At 45.5% G+C, this 19,815-nt stretch overlaps 1 protein-coding gene across 2 annotated transcripts in view; it reads right to left on the reverse strand.

The window, feature by feature from the left end:
• Positions 1-3,263: 3,263 nt before the first annotated feature.
• LOC138516235 (ras guanine nucleotide exchange factor P-like) overlaps positions 3,264-19,815 on the reverse strand; it is a 797,007-nt gene continuing 780,455 nt past the window's right edge. For both annotated transcript variants that reach the window (XM_069631212.1, XM_069631211.1), the window contains one exon: positions 3,264-6,300. The gene's annotated coding sequence lies outside the window, so the exon portion shown is untranslated. The remainder of the gene's footprint in view (positions 6,301-19,815) is intronic.

Consider the following 19,815-nt stretch of genomic DNA (forward strand, 5'->3'; position numbering starts at 1 on the left):
CTGTTGCTCGCCAGGCTTCCCTACTTTATTGTACTGATGATAAAGTATTATTTTGCCATATTCTTTGAGTCTGTCTGGTTATATGGGCCTGATCTCGTTATTGTGGTAATCCCATTTAGCACATAGAACGCTTCAGGTACTACTGCACATACTGGACTACTTCACTCTAAAATACACATCATGCAAGCACTCTACTCTGCTCTCCTACTACCCTCAAACATGTGACACCTTCCACACCATATGACAGAGACACCCTAATTGCCACTTACTGCCAAAACAAGCCATCACACTTCCTGCTGCCAGATGGCCACCTCAAGTCACATCCAACTATAGCACCGTCCTCGCTCCGCATTGGCTCAAAATCATCAACTCCTGTCTCTCTCCACTCCACTGAAAACTGGAAAAATCTCACCCATCCTCAAAAAAACATTTCACAAGCCCTTGCACCCTGAAAACAACCACTCCATTACTATCCTAACATACCTCACCAGAATCATAGAATGCTTCCTCCCTACCCAGCTCAACAACACACCACCACAAACAATCTCCTCAACCCCTTCCAGTCTGACTTTCAACGTGGACACATAACTGAGACTGCTACACTTCACCTCCTCGATGAACTCCATAAAACCACAGACAAAGGACACACAGCACTATTCGGTCTCCTCAACCTCTCTGCAGCCTTTGACACCATCGACCACACCATTCTTACTCAACATCTTATCCCGCATGATGAGACTCTGAGGCACCGTCCTCAAAAGCTTCCCCTCATACATCACTGACAGAACACACTTTGTCTCTCTGCCCCCTTATCGATCACACCCCACCCTAATTAAATACGGTGTCCCACAAGGATCCTCCCTGTCTCCACTCCTCAGCAACCTATACGTAGAATCTACTGGACAGACCCTTAGCAAACACAACATCCATTTCCAACAATACCCAGATGACATGCAAATATAATAGCAAATCTCATCCACTTCACAACTCAAACAATACCTGTTTCCCCACCCATAACCCTGCCCCTCCGCCTCCACTGCTACCAGGTTTTTATCCTAATCTTCCTATCCTGCCCTGAAAACCTTTCATAACTTCTGTTTCACCTTTTGAACCTTTGAACCTTGAAAGGTGCTCCGAGACCCAGGGCCAGCGCTGAACAGAAAATTCAGATAAATAATTATAAATAAATATGATGGAACTTGTATCCTCCTAGCATCCCATAATGTACCACTAGAAGGTGAACCACGGATTGATAAACAATTCTTTCATTTTGTTGCTGTGACACCACAGGCATGAACATGCAGCGTGCAGAGCAAACTTAACCTACTTAACTGGTAATGCGCAGACACTAACATCAGTGGGTCTTGCATCTGGATGGAGTTAATGAACCCCTACTCTCAATACCCAGGTGAAGGATCAGTTGGTGTTAGTGGTCCATGAGATTGTTGGTCAGGAAACATAGCACAGCATTGAGCTCTTCCAGTTGTGGAAAGGCTTTTGTGCTTTATCATCAAACCTGTTAACACAACACTTTGCAAGTTGTTGACCGAGGGCCTTGACTTGATTGTAGTGGCTTTTAATACCTGTCTTAGTTGCGTATTTATAACGCGCTTAAACACCCTGAGGTTTCTAATCGCGGACCCGGGGATCAAACCTGTGTTGCTTTGTGTCGTCTTGCTTCCAAGGTGCGCACGTTGCCGTTAAGCTATCCCGCTGGCATAGGGAAGCGGGGACAGTAGTGTTGTGAGGGGGGATCCAGGTTTCAGTAAGACAAAGGAAATTAAGGTTGAGACGAAGGAACATGTCTAGGACTGCAGCAGTCTTATTGCAGATGGATCTGGCGTTCCAGAGAGCAATGTTCATGGGGTAGGAGGGTTGGGCAGTAGGGGGTAGAGAAGATTAGGATGGTGAGAGAGGGTAGGTGCTGGACGGGAAAGGTGGGGCAGGGGATTGAAGAGGGGAATGGGCATAAGGAGGAGTGAAAGAGAGAGTAGGAGAGAAAGGGGAAGGTGGAGGGCGGGAAAGTGGGGGGGCAAGGGAAGTGCAGAGGGAGAGAAAGAGTTAAGACAGGACGCATAACAGAGGGGAAGAAAGAGGTTTGTTGAAGGAAAAAGTGGTATGAAGGGAGGTGGGTGAAAAGGATGACGAAAGGAGGAGAGGGGTAAAGGGGAGAAGCCCAACAGGAGGGAGGAAAGAAGCCGTTCATGGAACAGTGTTGGCAGAGGCAGCAGCTCAGTGGGGATGGGCAGGGGCTTGATGGGACTTAATTGCGGCCTCTTTTTAGCCTCCTTTTTAGCAACTTGGTGACCAAGTTGACCACCTTCCTAGCAGGTAGAAGCGAGCAATAGGATTAAAAAAGACATAGATAGCTGCAGACCATCAGGGTCGGACTAGGCATAAAATTGTCTTGGGCATCAATAAAAAAAGTGACCCACCGTTGCAGATGGCAATTCATTCCTTTTGTGGCAGACTGTTTGAATAGTGCCCATGGGGGAGTTTTTTGATGAAATGTAATGCAAAGTGTTCAATTTAAAGAGTGTATATTCAGAAACACTGGTCAAAACTACTAGCCGCATAGTGAAGTAAGTGAAGTAACTCATCAAACTGGGCCACACTGTCCATAAAAAGTTGCCCACTTTGACCAAAACTACTGGACTACACTAGTATTTTGCATTTTTGGTTCAGCCATTGCCCTATTGCCCTGTAGGTCAGTCCAAGACTGCAGATCATAAAATTATGAAAGAACTGTTCCTAATATTCACATTGATTGGAGTATTAGGTGATTATCTGCAGTCAGGGGCTAGTATTTTAAAACATTTGAAAATGGAGGAAGGGTAGGAGCCTCTGTCCAGGCAGTCTTTCCAGGGTGGCATTTTTGATCAGAAGACAAAAGGAGCATTCTGCCAGGTAAGTATTGGGTATGCAAAGCGGTGGATGAGTAGACTGCATTGTACAGAAACATGCCTCCCAGAGAGTGGAAGGTCACAGGTAACTAACGTTTAGTTCACACAGCTAAATCATAGACACTAAAAATAGCCAGTTGATGAACAAATTTAGCAACCCACATCTAGCTATGCAAAACGACCAGTTCACCTTACTGTAATGAATTGTAGCTGCTACAAGCAGTCAACATAAAGATGGACTCAAAGCCCGGCTAGAAAATGGAACAGGCATGCTTACGTCGGGGTAGTTCAGTTCTATGTTCCACTATGCAAAACAGAGCTTCACTTCGAAACATCAGATAGAGAGCATAGAGCAAAGAATACAAGGTTATACTTTAATTATATTTATTCAAATCAAAAGTACTTAAATTAGCAAAAGCCTTTAAGACAATCTATTTTTCAAACATGTATTTAGTTAATTGTGTACATAATGACATCCAGGAACAACGCTAATATTCAGAAAAGGATTTACATACAATGATGTTATAATTATAATGTTCACTCTTTTGATTACATGAAGTATACCAGGACTGTGCTATAGCCTACCTACTCCACATGTTCCCAAAATAAGATATAAAATAAACCCTACACAACCTCCTGGGGCATTACTTTCTGTGCTGTGTGTGCCCAGGTGCAGGGGACTTGAGTGGCTGTGACACATGGGCCCATCTGTTTGCTTGGCTCCGGTGTCACTGCAGCGGTTGTGCTCTGAGCGGCCCTTTTTTGGTTAGTTTCCTTTCAGAAGTAGGGTTCTGGGGTGGCACTCAACTCTATGGTGTGAAGACGCTTCCTCACTGTACCCATATGTGGCATGCTTTGTGCTGGGGATCCCCCCTTTTAATTGAGGCCTATTTGGGGCACAGGCTGAAATTGCTATCACCAAGGCTTGCATCAATCCCAAAGAAAAGAGCTGGTTTCTTGAGGGAACCACAGCACTGCCAGGGATAAGGCTAAGCCAACCACCAGTGTTTAAGAGGTCTGCAGCAGATTCCTTACACACTGTACCCGATAAAATGCACGACATCCAGGATAGGTGGTCATGGGTCTCGAACCTCAGTCCTCGAGGACCCCCAACTGCACCAAGCTTTCCGGATAACCACTGACTATATAAATAGCATATCCTGTGTTGAAATGTATTTCATGCGGCTATCCTGAAAAATCAGAATGGGTTTGGCTTTCAAGGACCAGACTTTGGGACACCAAAGTACATCTCATCCATTTTAGTAGTCACAAACTTGGAGTGACACAAATGCAAATTCTTTGCACCAGTGCAATACTACCCACCTAACTCAATGCTCACCTTTATCGTGGGCAGTCTGGAGACAGGTTAGTCATTGGACGCTGGCTTGATCTGGCATTCTGTACCTTTGGTGATTAAGGTACCTTTGCACGTCTCTTAGTCTACAAGTTAACATTCTCTGGCATATTTCACTGGTTTTGAACTTTGGATATTATTTTGCTTCGAATTCACCTTTTTGGACACTTTTCGCCAAACTTTGCATTGTCCTGGCTGTCCCCATGCACAACACATTAGATCTTTCATGGAGGCCTCGGATAGGCCATGCATTCACCCTCTGGCACACCTTAGCATATTATATTTTTCCCTTTTAAAGGCTCAGATCCAAATCCCCCTTTGAGCACTAATAATATCTATATTTTCGGTCTGTTTTAGCGGCCAGGTATATCCATACTCCGCACTCTGCAAAGTAAAACTGTTTCCCGCCCAGGGAAGAATTAACTTCAGAGTTCAGCGCTCAACACTTCCCCACTGAGCTGTGAAATATCACTATTTTCGCAAAGACTATGGGAACTTATGAAGGTGCATAGATGTTGAATCTGGAACACTGATCATGCTTGCAGTGCAGATGCACTCGTGGTGACAAACATATAGGTCAGGAACAATGGAAAGATTGCAAAGGAGTGTTTCTCGGTCCGTGCAACCTGTTTACATACACATCATTTCAACAGGGATAACACATTTGGACACTAATCCCATCCTTTCTGATATGTCTTTGATTCCGTCGGACTGGAGATATGACTTCACATCGAGAATTACAGCAAGTATCGACCCCAAACAAAGGGGGATATTCTGTCACAGACGTAATCCCTATGATCAGTCCTTTGATGTTAGAGTCATACAGTGCAAGCAGCACTTGTTTAATCTATGCGACCAGTTTAAAGATCGTGTACGATCAAGCGGGGTGGTAAGCGAAGATCTATCCCACTCCACATATTGGAACCGCTCACTTCTAGGTGGACATTCCATTTTGACTCTACGAATACTCTCTGTGAGATCCAGTTGCACGTGGAGTTGTGAATATTAGACTGCTTATGACAAGTCACATTCAAGTGGATTTTGAGGATCTATAAATGTTCTTAGTTTTATTTTTGCCAAATTCCGATTTCGCCACTTTAGTTTTGCCCAAATCCTTTTTTTACCACAAAAATCAGGGGGACACGCCCTGCAACCCCTTTGCACTCCCCGACTATGTACCTTATCCTAACTTACCACCTATGGTTTTGCGGTAAAAGAAAGCATCAAAATAATTTGCAATAAAAATATTTTGCCAAATTGCCATTCTGCAAAAGTGGGTAATAACGAATGTGACCGGTAAAATAAAATTACCAACCAAAGCCAACAGACATCATTATGGACCATATTTAGATTGTCCCCGATGTGTATTTATCGTCCCAATATTTTCTACAAAGCAGTGGGGGTGCCAGAGTTCGTAAGCTTTGTGGTTATGGACGTTGTTGTTTTTCTTTCCGGGGCTTGTGGCCTTCGCATTACCCCCACATGCAAGGGTGGGGTGAGGGACAGTGTTATAGAGGGCAAGAGAAGCCGGGCAAAGGAAGATACGGAATACATTCACCCATAAAAAAAAATTTACAATGGGATTTCCGCACACAGTAAACGGCCAGACAAGGTCACAAGGTCACATACATGTTTTTATGTGTCAAAATGACATTGACATTCTTGCTACAATATTTAAAGCTTGTTTTCTCTATTTATAGATTGCAACATTTGGTGAGATAACTGATTCACGCTCGCAGGTCAATGTATTTTCAACAAATGTTTCATGTTTAAGGTGAATGCGTTTACACTATGCAATATACAGAGCCCTTGTTTTCTGCCATCTTTCTGATCTGAAGTGGTCGAAGAAAGCATGTCGTGATTTCTACATGATCTGACACGGATCCCTCCAGTTTCTGCTTCACCCAATGTGATAAAATGGTTGTTTCTCATGTTTAAGAATACACCGGGACTTCTGCATGGTCGGTTTCAAAATGTTCAGAACAGGTCAGCGGAGGAACTGCCAGACCGCAGCTCTCCATGGACTCCAAGTATCCTGTATACCTGCAAAAAAGAAAAAACATAATTCAGTTTGATTTAATATGTCATTAACAGGTAGCATGGTATCCCTTGTAGTTTCTTGCATCTGTACACACTGTTCCACCAAATAAAAAGGACATCTAGCTATGGCCAGTAAAGTGAAAAAACAGGATTTAGAATGTGGGGGCCACAAGCAGAGAGGTTGTGAAGAGAAGTGCCCCTCTGATACCTCGCAACACCACGAGCTTGTCCAAGTGCAATTAACCATCAACACTTTAATAACAAATGTTTGTAATAAGATTAAGACAGAACGTTATGGCTCTATCAAGGCACTTCTCTTTTCTTTAATTTTATACAGGGGCAAGACAATGTACAGCGTGAAAATAACACCAACCACTCCCATAATCCCTCTTTACTCCAGATGAGACTTAGCCGGGGAGCCCAGGACCTCCAGATGAGAGGAGAGGAGAGAATGATCAGACCAAGAGAGAGGTGTACTGAGAGGGTTAGAGAGAGGGAGGTCAGCAGAGATGAGTTCATCCAGGGTGTGCCCGCCTGAGTGAGTAGGGCCCGAGGGAGGAATGTTGAGGGCGAAAGAGTCACAGAGGTTGCGGAAGGGTTAGGCCTCATCCGGAAAGTCAAGATGGATGTTGAAGTCTGCAAGGGGGAGAGGTTTAGAGGTAGAAGTCAGGGGAGAAGATGTGAGGTCAGCGCATTCAGATAGGAAGAGGGAGGACGGCCCATGGGTCCTGTAGATAGTGGCAATAGTGATAGAATGGGTAGGAGAGATGCAATGCTTGCAGACAAGACATTAAAAGGAGGAGTAGGATTGGTTAGGTATGATAGAGGCAGGGATCCATTTAGGGCAAACAAGGGCCACTGTACCTCCTGGCCGGTTAGGCCTGGACTTGGAGAGGATCTTGTAGCCCTCAGGAAGAAGAGTGTCAAAAGCAGTGAGAGAGCTGGCATTGAATCAAGTCTCAGTAATGCGCGAGGATGTCTAGGTCAAAGTATTCAAGGAGGGGACAGATGTCAGAGGAGTGTTTTTTACAGTGAAGCGAGAATTGAGGGAAGCTAAGTGAAGCTGGTTGCCTCCTTTAAATGTTTTCCGAGGTGGGGTGCAGGGATGAGCTACCACCACTGGAGGAGGGAGGGAGGCAGAGGGGGAGGGAGAAGGAGGAGTGGCAGGAGAAGGAAGGAAGTTAATGAGACAGAAGACACCTGTCAAGGAGGAGGAGGAGGTTGGGCTAAGAGCCCTGAGCCATGATAGTGCCATGCAAGTAGGCATTGATATGCACCTGGAGGATCTTAAGTGTGCCAAAAGCACTTCCCATCTGGTTTCACCATTAATGGGAGAGGAAGAGAAAATGGAGAGGACAAGACCATATGGGGAGTCCATAGGTCTGGAGAGGGAACAACAAAGAGAATGTCAGTAATAGTCTACCTGGAAAAAGCATTGACATAGGTGTCAGTGCTGGGCAGGCCTGCATTTGAGAACAGGACCGTCTAAGACCAAGATGCCCCTCATCGGCACACCTGTTCCCTCCTTTCCTGTCACTCTCTGGCCAGCCGCTCTTAGCCCTCTTCCTGCTCCCACCTTTGAGGGTATCAGGTAATAATATCCCCATATATATGGTCGCCGTAAATAATATCGCCGGGAAAATGTTGTGGCGATATTATTTGGGTGACCATATATATGGGGACAGGGGCAAAAAAAAAAAATGAAAAAAAAAAAGTTTGGGGTTGCGGGGGTGTCCCCCGCATGTTCCATGCAATAATGTCGCCACAAAAAACGGCCATTTTTCGGCGATATTTTTGCATGGCGAGATTTTTGTGGCGACATTATTACATGGAACCCCTTTGAGGCTAAAAACCTTGGGGTCTTCTTCAACTCCACACTTTCCTTCTCTCCTCACAACTCCAACGTCTCTAAGAAGTCAAACTACCATCTGCACCTCCCCAGAGGTATTCTTCCTTTCTCTCCTTCCCCCAGAAGCTCACTGTCTCCAGAGCTCTGGTTCTCTATGGGCAGGTCTACTGCAACAGCCTCTTTCTTAATCTGCTTGCCTCTACTCTCTGCGCTCTGCAACTCATCCAAAACAGGACTGCAAGACTCGTCCATGGCCTCAAGCCCACGGATCGTATCTTTCCAGGACTGAAATCTCTCCACTGGCTCACAGTGGCGGCGAGGATTAAGTTAAAAACCCTCTGCATTGTCCACAAGGCCTGGGGCCTTAATACCTTCAATTCTCTCTTCCTAAATATCTTCCTTCTCGGCTATTTGCTCATCCGCCTCCAACTCCCTCAGGGTCAGTCGCTTCTCCAAGCAAGGATTTGGTGGTAGTTCTCTTTCTTCTGCTGGGGCCTCCCTCTGGAACAGCCTCCCTGCCTCTCTGAAACTTGAGGAGAACCATCTACGGTTCCGGAAGCAACTCTTTGTTTCTATTTTCTCTCCTCCTCTCCCCTGCTCCTCTCCTGGCTGAAACTGAAGCTGCACTGGTTACCTGGCTACCCTCTGATGTCGGGGCCAGGTCCCCTCCCCGCCAGTTGCACACCTGCACTTCGCCCCCTGGCAACCCTTGCATTTGGTGACTGTTTCTGTATCCCTACAGCCCCATACCAGCACTTGACACCTGATGTCTGCACTTACGCTCACACATGCCACCAGCTGGCCGTACTTTTATTTATTGTCTTTATTTATTTCACTGTCATCCTATGTAGTGCACTGTCCCCTCCTACTTCGCCCCTGCACTTTTTCCTTCCCCCTCCCTGCACTTGCGCAATCTCAATGTCACTTGGCATAGTAAGATCGTTGTCTCTGTCTTCCCTCTGTCCCCCCTCCCTTGCCTTGTCGCGCCTTGAAACACTTGTGTAAAGACGCGTTATAAATGCCATATCAAATTATATCAGGAGACCCTTTTGAACTTCTGCCTTCCAGGCTTTGAAAGAGGGAGTATAGAGAATAGAGTAGCAGTTAGAATAGATAGGGGAGATGGAGGGAACCATAGATATGGGGGGGTTTGGAAGATGCCCCAGGGAGTGAGTGGAGAGCTGCACAGTGCACAAAGAACTCACTGGGCGGCCTAGCAGCCAAGCAGTTGCAGATGAAGAAGGTCCTTTAACACCATTTGCACAAGAGTAGCAGAGTTTTAAATACTCAAAGCGGAGGTATAGGCATACATGAGAACTACCAGCAGTATACACAGGGCAGTTACAAGGGGCAAGTCAGGATCGCACAAGGGGGGCAGCATATTGGAGTGCAACAGAATGAGGCTTAAAAGGTTGTACATTCAGTATGCAACATTAGGATGAAAAGGTGGGTGAAGATAAAAACAGGTTGCAAGTCACATTCAAGGCAAAGGCTAAATGCAGCAGTTAAATACCAGAATCGAAGTTCTGCCCACCCAGATACAAATTTGAACAACAGTCTCTCATCTGGAGCTCCCAGGCTCCCCAGCTACGCCTCTTCCTGCACTGCCAGCCTCCTTCTCTGTCATCTGACCGATTGTCAGTAGCCACCTTTGCCACTTGTTTTATTCCCCCTTCAATCGCTGCTACTGATTCTCACTCTGACTCAGTCCCTGTTAACATCCATCTCTCGATTTCCGGCATCGTCGACCTCCTTGGCCCTGCCATGAGGATCCGCTTGAAGCCTCCCTCCAAGTGCAACAGTTGGTATGATTATGACCTAGCCTCGCTGAAAAGCAAGTGCAGACTTGCGGATCGGAGTTGGGGCTGTTTTGACGCACATTCTCTGACAAACTTGCTTGCCGCCTGCATTACAGATTTTCCATCCGGCATTAAAGATTTTCCAAACGGTCCAAGAAGCGGGCCCATATCCAATCCCACATCTCTGGGGCCACCAATAACACAGCTGAACTTTTCAAAATCGGCTTGGAACTTGCCAATCCTACTGCAATCTCTACTTCCCCTTTTCCTTCGCAGGCCCTCTGCAAAGCTTTGGCCTCCTACTTCTCAACAAAAACTCAGGACATCCTGTCCTCACTTTCTTCTACTCCCCTCCCTCCTCCACCTGTATATATGCCTCCCTTGGCCCCTCTCTCTCCATCCCTCCTACCCTCCTCCTTCTCTCCCATAGCACCGAATGAGGTCACCAAGACTGTTTGCTCTATGAAAGTCTCCTCAAACAGGTGCTTCCCTGCTCCTCTAGAACAATCAAGGACAACATTCCCTCTCTGGCTGAGTTCTGCAATCACTCTTTTGCCACTAGCTCATTCCCATCACCTCTTAAGTACTCGCTTGTGCACAATACTCTAAAAAAGCCATCTGCAGACTCTTCCTACCCTGTGAACTACCACCCTATCTCCACTACCACTTTTTGGGCAAACCTTTGGCGAAGTTGGCCAGCTCCCAACTAATCCGTCACACTGAATTGGTTGGCTGTCTTCAGGACTACCAGTCTGGCTTCAGAGCGACCACAGGCATGGAAACTGCTCTCTCTGAATATGTGCGCTCAAATATGGATTTCAACTCTCCTTCTGTTCTCATCCTCCTTGATCTATCCTCTGCCTTTGACACGGTCAATCTTGCCACGCTCCTTAACGCACTCTGTGATACACTGGGCATCACAGACTTTGCGCTGGCTTTGCTGACCACTTTCCTCTCAAATTGCCCCTCCCTGGTTCAAAGGGGCTACCGCACTCTCTAGCTGCAGCATCCCTCAGGGCTCTATCCTATCGCTGTGGCTTTTTAACATCTGCCTTGCTCCTCTTGCCCACTTGATGTCCACCTTCTCTCCTCACTTCCAGTGTTATGCGGATGGCACTTGGCTCTCCTTTAAGCTTCCCTCCTCTAACTCCTCTGCTTCTTCTCACATTCCCGATTGTCTGACGGCTATTCAGGCATAGTGCGCTGCTAATGATTTCTGTCTTAATGCCAGAAAGACTGAGATTATTCTCATTGGCACCCTCCCGTCCCCCTCAATGTTTATTGGGGTCATCTTTGACTCCCCTCTCTCCTTTTCTCCTCATATTGCTGGCCTTGCCAGGAAGTCTCACTTTCAGCTTACCCTCCTCAGAAGCATTCTCCCTTTCCTCACCGTCCCTCAGAAATCCAATGTTTCTGAAGCTCTGGTTCTCTCTAGGCTGGACTACTCTAACAGCCTCTTCCTTAATCTGCCTCTCTCCTCCCTTCACCCTCTTCAACTAATCCAGAATTGGACTGTAAGACTTTTCCTTGGCCTCAAGGCCAGCCCACCCCCTAACTGTCTGTCCTAATCTTTCTAGGACGAATTGGTAACTGTGGCATGACACTGAGAGTCCTATTAAGCACACTTCAAAGTCGTTGAAAAAGTGCAGCCATAGCATGTACACTAGGCTTACAATACAATGTATAAAGGTTTGAAACCTTGGACAGTCAGAATATTTGAGAATATCTTCAAGACTGGCCTCTGCCCCCAAAGATTTAGAAGCCATAGACCCACTAGAGGAATGAGCACCAAAGGTATCACTACCATCACCTGCATACTTCATCACCCTTTTAACCCATCATGCCAGAGAAGGAGATGAGGAAATAACAACAGGGTAAATTAAAGCTCGAAGAGCCGGAGTGGCAACTGCCTTCCCAAACCGTAGGGAGATACTGGTACACAGGGGACGGTTTTCTGGGGAAAAAGGTTAGTCAAATTGCCAATAAGGGCAAGACAGAACAACTAATGGAAATGCTTGAACAGTGGTCCTGTTCTCTTGGACACAGGGTGGAAAGCTGATCTGGTGCTCTGTTGAGACACCCAAAACCCACCGGTGGGGAGCCGGGGGGTAGAGGGAGGTGTCGTGTGGGATATCTAGCCACAGGCGATGATGGACGTGCTACCTGACTGGAGGGCAGTCTGGCTTGGTGTGAGTTGTTTTGTTGGTCACCAACAGCCTGACAGATGGAAGGGGGTGGGGGGCGGGGAACAGGATGGGAGTGGGGCAACCAGCACTATTATGTAAAAGAGTGCGAGAGGGGGATTAAATCTCGTGATCTTAGATCTAGACGACTAGAAATGACAAGTGCAAAAATTGAGGCATCGGGATTATTTTATGATTTTATACACCCTGATGACTCGAAAGTTCCTTGCAAATGGATGGTTGCCCGGAGAGTGGATTGGGTGATACCAAATTTTTACTAAAAATGCACTGTCCCACTAGCTAGGGGATGTGCTGGAAAAACCCATGCTTTCTGTTTTTTTTTGCAATTTTGTGCAGTAGCCCCTGTTGGTCTTGGGGGTATCATAAAATGTTGTGGTGGAGCCACAACAGGTGAGGTCGACCGGTTTCGATGGTTTGTTAGTGATTACCGACCATCTTCTTCAGGACAAGATCGATCTTCATGTGCTACTGAATAGTATCTGTCCTCTTAGTAGGGCAGCGGTGGCAGGCTGCATGGGGATCCTGGGTAGGGTTGCTGTGCTGTCCAGGAGGTCCGCTGGGAGCAAAAAATGGGCTCTCTTCAGGGGCGTACAGAGAAGGAGATGAAACGGGGAAATGGCTTTCGTAAGGAGCTAAACAAAAAACCCCAACAAATGTCCTTGGACTGGCCCTCAACAGCTAATACTGTTTCAGATAATGAAAAACACATAATTTAACATTGTTAGGAAAAGTGGGGAAGTCAGTGATCGTAGATGATGTTTACGTATGACGAGAGATATGAACTTGTGAGGAATTCGACCACCCTCACGGTGGGTGAAAGCTCACCTGGGTTTTTTGAAATTTTACATGAAATTGAATGATGGTAGATCAACCTCTGGAAAATGTGTGAGGCTAACCTGCACACATTTTCCTATGCTCATCGCATGACATATACATAGACCTGTGTACTCTGGGTGGACACAGGCTATTGGTGCAGTCGGTTCCATGTCAATTCGCCAACCCACTTTTTTCCGACGGGTGTTTTGCCAAAAAAATTTATTGACATTTTTTTAACATTATTTTTGGGGAGTTCTCCACCCAAACCCCCCTTATTTTTTTATTTTTTCCCCTTACTCCCAACCCTTTATTTGCCCCCCCCCACAAAAAATGTTGATGGATATTTTCAGCAAAACTCCTGCGGCAAGACACCCATGATGACAGTTCTTTTAAGCAGGCCCACGAGAGGCCCGGTCAAAGGGCTAACAAAAGACAGGAAACCCAAACACCTTTCATATGCATCTGTGTCAACCTGAAGCCTGCTCCCGCCTCTTAGTGTCAATGACAGTGAGCTGTCATGTCTGGTACATGTGTTTACAGTAGGCAGCCCCTGCAGGGGGCCCCATTCAGAGAGTAGGAGTATGTTATTTGATGGAGACAGAAAGTCTGTTCTTGCCACAACTTCAAGGGAGACCTGCCTTTAATCAGGAACCACAGAGAGTCTAATTAACCAGAGACGTTTTGATCCACAACAGATAGGAAGATGGGTGGGACTTAGTAGTACATGTTTTCACCCCTTTACCTTTCCGGTTGCAAAGCACTCTGGTTATGGGCACAAGCATAACAGAAGATTGTTGGTGGGATCCCAGGATTAGTACATTAAGGTAGGGTTAGCCTACACCAATCACTGGGGCCCATTTGGCTTTAAAAGAGCCCCTCTTTTGGCAGATCATCGGAAGGCTTTGCAAGGAGTAACAAGAAGAACTCATTTGGACCCTGGCTGAGGGTACAGTCTGCCTTACAACTTCTGCCAGTGAAGGAAGGCCAGGATTTCCAAGAGGGAGGCAGGAACCCTGCCCTAAACATCTCCCAAGGAACAAAGGGAGATTCTGAATTCAGAGGACCCTCCAAGCAGCTCCAGAACCGGTACGCATCCAGCACACAGCGTGCCCTGCTAGGCTCTGCAGCAAACGTCCTAGATGGGACGTACCCAAGAGTCTCTGAACTAAACTAAGGACAAGGCTGTTACCTGCAACACTGTCCTCAGCTTTGGGTCGTCTTTCTTAAAGGATGATACAAGCCCAGTGAAGAAGGTAGGAGGAGTGCAACAACAAGAATCAACCAGCATCCACCTTAAAGGACATTTTCAAGCCAGTTGAGCCCCTCGAGCTGCAACCGGCTGCACCACTGACTGTTGTTACGCTGCAGTGGCTAACATCATCTGAGACGCCACGACCAAAGCTTCAGACCGGCCAACCAGCACTGAAACAATGATTCCTGAACCTGAGCCGCTGTGTAGACCAGCCTGCAGCCATCAGTCCAGCCTTGCTCGCCAAACTGCCTGCCGCCTGATAACCACAGCTGTCTTCAATCTTGAACTCTGTTGCAGAAGCTGCAAAGCACCATAAAACCGACTCAACCCTGTCGAGCACCAAGACCTTTTATAAGCACAAGGTACATTGTGGTTCTGTCCCCCTGATCCTTCCCACGAAGGCACCTAGTGACATTTTACGACCCATTGTTCCCTTTGTGCTGAAACCAAGTATCCCAGCTATCCCCGGCACAAACCATACCAAGAGTACCATTTTGCTGTTTAAAAGCAATGAATAGTGTTCACCTTCTGGACCCTTGAGTAGGTAGGTGTACGCTGACAATAGAATCAGAAAATCTAGGGCCAATCCCAATAAAACCAGGTACCAAAGGAGAGCTAATGATTGTGATGAAGACCATTGCTGCCCCCTTAAATTGTACCTCCAACAGGTCTGGTGCAATTAACGTAAATGAAGGGAAAACATAGTGAACCCCTTAAGACCAATCCTACTCAAAGAGGTCTGTCAGTAGAGCCGTCCGATTCGGCCTCCAACTATAGAACCTGCCTGCTGGGTTTTGAGGCATGAAGCGAACAGACCCAAATTGAATGGGCCCCATCACTACAGCATTCTGTGAAAAGTTTTCCCCTACAGTCGCCACTCCACTGGATCCCTCCAAACCAAAGCGCACCAGTCTGCAAACTTGTTTCAATATCCCAAAATTAATTCTGCCTGCACTTTTATCTGTCGGGAAGACAACCCCCCAAAAGGCCATTGCCAGGTTGGACAAATCCCTGGATCTGGTGCTCCTACTTTATTGATATAAGAAACTGTGGATTGATTGTCCATCCACAATCTTATTGTAAACTAGAACCTGCCTTTGGCGGAGCAACAAAACGCAAAGGACCCTGTGAGAATATATAAACCGTTGACGTGTCCATGACTCTTGCTCTGATCATCTCCTACCAGAGGCCATCCTTTTGAAGTGAACCCGCCATCCCCCAACCACTGAGGATGGAATTGGTCTATAGCAAGCCCATGAGAGACCTGAAAATTGCTCGGCCGTTCCATGCTATCATATGTCTGAGCCACCATTCTAGCTCTTCACGCACTTTTGAAGAAAGAAGTTCCCGTAGCTGCATTGTAGGTACTGCACATATCTTGAAACTAGCTGCATTGTAGGTACTGCACATATTTTGAAACTAGCTGCAGTGTAGGTACTGCATATATCTTGAAACTAGCTGCATTGTAGGTACTGCACATATCTTGAAACTAGCTGCAGTGTAGGTACTGCATATATCTTGAAACTAGCTGCATTGCAGGCACTACATATACATTTAAACCACCTGCATTACAGGTGCTGCAAAAATCGTGACACTAGCTGCATTGTAGGTACTGTATATATCTTGAAACTAGCTGCATTGTAGGTACTGCATATATATTGAAAGTAGCTCCATTATAGGTTCTGCATATATCTTGAAACTAGCTGCATTGTAGGTACTGCACATATCTTGAAACTAGCTGCAGTGTAGGTACTGTATATATCTTGAAACTAGCTGGATTGTAGATGCTGCACATATCTTGAAACTAGCTGCAGTGTAGGTACTGCATATATCTTGAAACTAGCTGCATTGTAGGCACTACATATACATTTAAACCACCTGCATTACAGGTGCTGCAAAAATCGTGACACTAGCTGCATTGTAGGTACTGCACATATCTTGAAACTAGCTGCAGTGTAGGTACTGCATATATCTTGAAACTAGCTGCATTGTAGGTATTGCACATATCTTGAAACTAGCTGCAGTGTAGGCACTGCATATATCCTGAAACTAGCTGCATTGTAGGTTGTAAGAGGATTCAATTCAACACTACAGCTAAGTCAATGCCTAGTCTGGGATACTGAATGGAAACCCTTATTAATATATCTTTATGTCCAGTTCATGCGTTCTGGATGACTACCCCTATATAACGCCCCTCTCTTGGAATCCCCCTGACCCCACTGAGCCAAGAAGTAGTTCTGTTTTGCAAGTTTAAAAGGTTTATTTGATAATTTAAACAATCGATATATATATCACACTTTATAATAATTAATAATGGAATATCACACTTAATCTGAGCAGTAATCAATAATGGATAGTCTGGCACTAGCACACTTGTGAATAGGAACAGAAGAATAAGGTGGTAGAGAATACTTTATATAAGTTCAGATGGATGTAATGTTGAATGAAAAATGCAATACAGAAAATACTCAATATGATTTCAACAAAACAATGTAATCACTTTTCTCTGGCAATCCCCTCCCCCCTTTATGCAATGCAAGGAAATGGAAGGAAAACACACAGTTCTCAGAAATGCAATCAAATGTAATTCAGTTCACCCCAGCAAGCTTAGACTACAGAAGTTGGAAACACAGGCCCAAAATGCTTTTATATGTGCTGGCAATGAAGTGAAAAATATGCTAAAATGCTTCTAATTCCCTCTAGAGGTTCAGGGTGAGTGGTATCTAGTTAATATTAGTCCAGGCTCACTCTAGCAATGATTCAGGGATGGTTCTTAAGAGGCAAACGAATTTTTTAGCAAGGAAAGCAATGAAGCTGCGGTTTTCACACGTGGAGAAATTTGCAAATCGCGGTAAAATTCGCGAGTGCGTTTTTCGCGATTGCGGCAAAAGTATAGAGAATCCGAATGGTTCGTTCTAGGTTCGTTGAAAAGCCAAGATTCTAAGCTTTCAGAGGAAAGTTACTGCAAGTCTCTAAGACAAACGGTCACGGAGATATGAGCGATATGGTAAAGGTCGTTTTTCAGATTTGAAATTTTAAAAGTTCAAAGTGACAAGTGACAGCTAGCAGCTAGAAAATGACAGGTGACAGCTTTTAGGCAGTTCTACTTAGATTAAAATAGATTGAATTATATTATTTTAACTAAGAGATTGGTTCTGCACAGTTCTGCTGGTCACTCACAATATATTTAGAAATAGAATGGGCCTCGCCACGGATCTGGTCAGGTTTTAGACTGGACTCTGGTCTGGTCTGGGTCTCTTCACAGTGATCTGGGTCAGCTCTCTGGTTCTGCTAACAGTGGTCTGGGTCAGCTCTGCTCTCTGTGGATCTTTCTGCACAGCTTTCCCTGGAGATTGATGGATTTGAAGTCTGGATCTCTGGATGTGGTATGGTCCGGCAGAGCGCGTTGCAGCAAATGGAATTGAATGTCTCTATCTGTCCTGACTGTCTGCTTTTATGTGTTTTGAAAATGGGTGTGTGTGCAGCATCACTAGGCTCTACCCCTCTCCACTTGTCATTGGCCACTTCATCCTCTTCCCCTTGATTGGGGGAATGAAATGAAGTGTCATCATGATGAGGTCTGTTTATGATACAGAGAACCCACCCCTGTCAAATTACACACAATCTATATTTTGACCCAAAAGACATAATTGCACAGGTACACATTTGTTTAAAATTACATGCACCCATCACATATCACAGGAGGTATACCCTGTCCAAATCTGTTCTTCCTGGGAGCTTGCATTCAGAAATGGCAACATATTTCACTTTTTGGTCAGGTTACCAATATCAGATTCTTACTCAAATTTATACACATGTGTGCAAGGCATGCAGGCATTAATTGATGAAGTATCAGACTTTTAACATGCATACATTTTAAGTAATACCCTCTTAACTGCTAGCTTGCCCCCAGATCATGCCACCGGTTCTAAAAACCTCTTAAAATGTGGGCAGAAAAATCACAAGAATTATGGTATCATTTAAATAATCATGACAAGTCCGTACTATGAGTTATTCATCTTTTTCTAAAACCATATTCTGGCTACAGGGGTGTGGTTTCCCCCCAGCACAAGGTTGAATTTCTGGTTTTTCCAGTTCTGCCAAGCCAGCTTGCTCTCACAGGCAGTGCTCCTCCCTTTTCCTTCCAGGAGGAAGCCACTTTTTACGGCCCCATAATAAAACATTTGCCTGAGTCAGGACAGGGCTTTGTTCAATTTCCTGCAGAGCCCAGGTAATTCAATCAGGGAAGTGTCATATCCCTTTTGGTGGGAGCAGCAAAAGGGCAGCTAGGCCTGGGAACACAGCTGTTGTGCAAGTCTCATCTCCTGTCGGGGGTAGCTGGTGGGCAGAATTCAGTTTCATTAAGCCAGGTTTCAGATAAAATGTCACTTTTTGTTCCCCAGTTTAAGTCAAGACAATTTTTACATATGCAGCTAAAATGCTGATTCTAAGTTTAAAACTATGACATTTAAACAATTGCAACCTATGTGACTCTCAGAAGTAGGTCACTCATTTCTTTTAAAAATTTAGATTTTTAGTGTCTTTCAGTCCAAATTTACTTAAACTGCTGAAATCCACAGCTCAGCCAGTCTTGTTATAAACCTTCAAGTCACTTCAGAATATAACTTTAGATTGGATCCACCTCTCAGTAAGTCTTTCTTTGGCCTGCTTTGGGTTCATTTATTCAGTTTTACACAAAGTCTGGTGTTGTTTTAAAACGCCGGCTTTCTGATAGTGGTGAGTACTGGTAATGCACCCATTTTTGGGATTTAAGAAAATGAATTCCCCACAATTCTAGGTTGCTTTTGGCAATCAGCATTGCCATTCCCAATGGTTTCAGGCTACTGTGTGGGTAGTCCAATGGTGGTTTTAGGCAGTGCCCTTCTGTGCCCATAACATCGGCAAAATGGGTGGCAGCCTATTCTTCATGCACTTCCCTGGGCATTTTCTGGGAAGCTCTGGCCATCATGATGTTTTCCATGTCAGTACTGCACAGTTTTGAGGTAGGGCTTGGATGCGTGGATAAAAACATCCCACAAGCCCCCCTCTTGCGATGGCCATTCTGTTTCACTGATGGGACTCGCAAGACCTGGGATGTTTCCTCATCTTCTTCCAATAGATGGCACAGTTCAGCATCTTTTCCTCCATCCGGTCAGATCGATCGGTTCTCCTCGCCGGTCCTGATGGGAGTATTGGGCGGTACGCTGGGCCCCTTGCGTCTCTGCTCCCGGTCTCCGGATCGTCCTCCTTGGCCCGTCTCCAGGTTTTCTTTCTCCTAGGACGACAAAGGAAGAGCGGCAATACCTATTCATGGACATTTTTTCCCCCACCATTGATATAGTGGGGTGGCATATAAATTTATAGTCAAAACATATGGACATGCACATTTCTTTTTGCATTCAAAAACGAAAACACCCACATTGAGAAACTCAGAATTTGATAGGCGATATGTAGGATATTTTAAGTTAGAACTGAATTAATCTGAGACAGTACCCTCTAGGATTCCAGAGGATTCCTGCAGTTGTTGCAGAGTGTGCCTGGGATGGCAATACTTCAACTGGTTAATGTGCACCCACTTGTCTTCCCCCTCTGCCAAAC

This window comes from Ambystoma mexicanum, chromosome 6q (assembly GCF_040938575.1).
Source record: "Ambystoma mexicanum isolate Mex_15411 chromosome 6q, UKY_AmexF1_1, whole genome shotgun sequence".
Taxonomy (NCBI): domain Eukaryota; kingdom Metazoa; phylum Chordata; class Amphibia; order Caudata; family Ambystomatidae; genus Ambystoma; species Ambystoma mexicanum.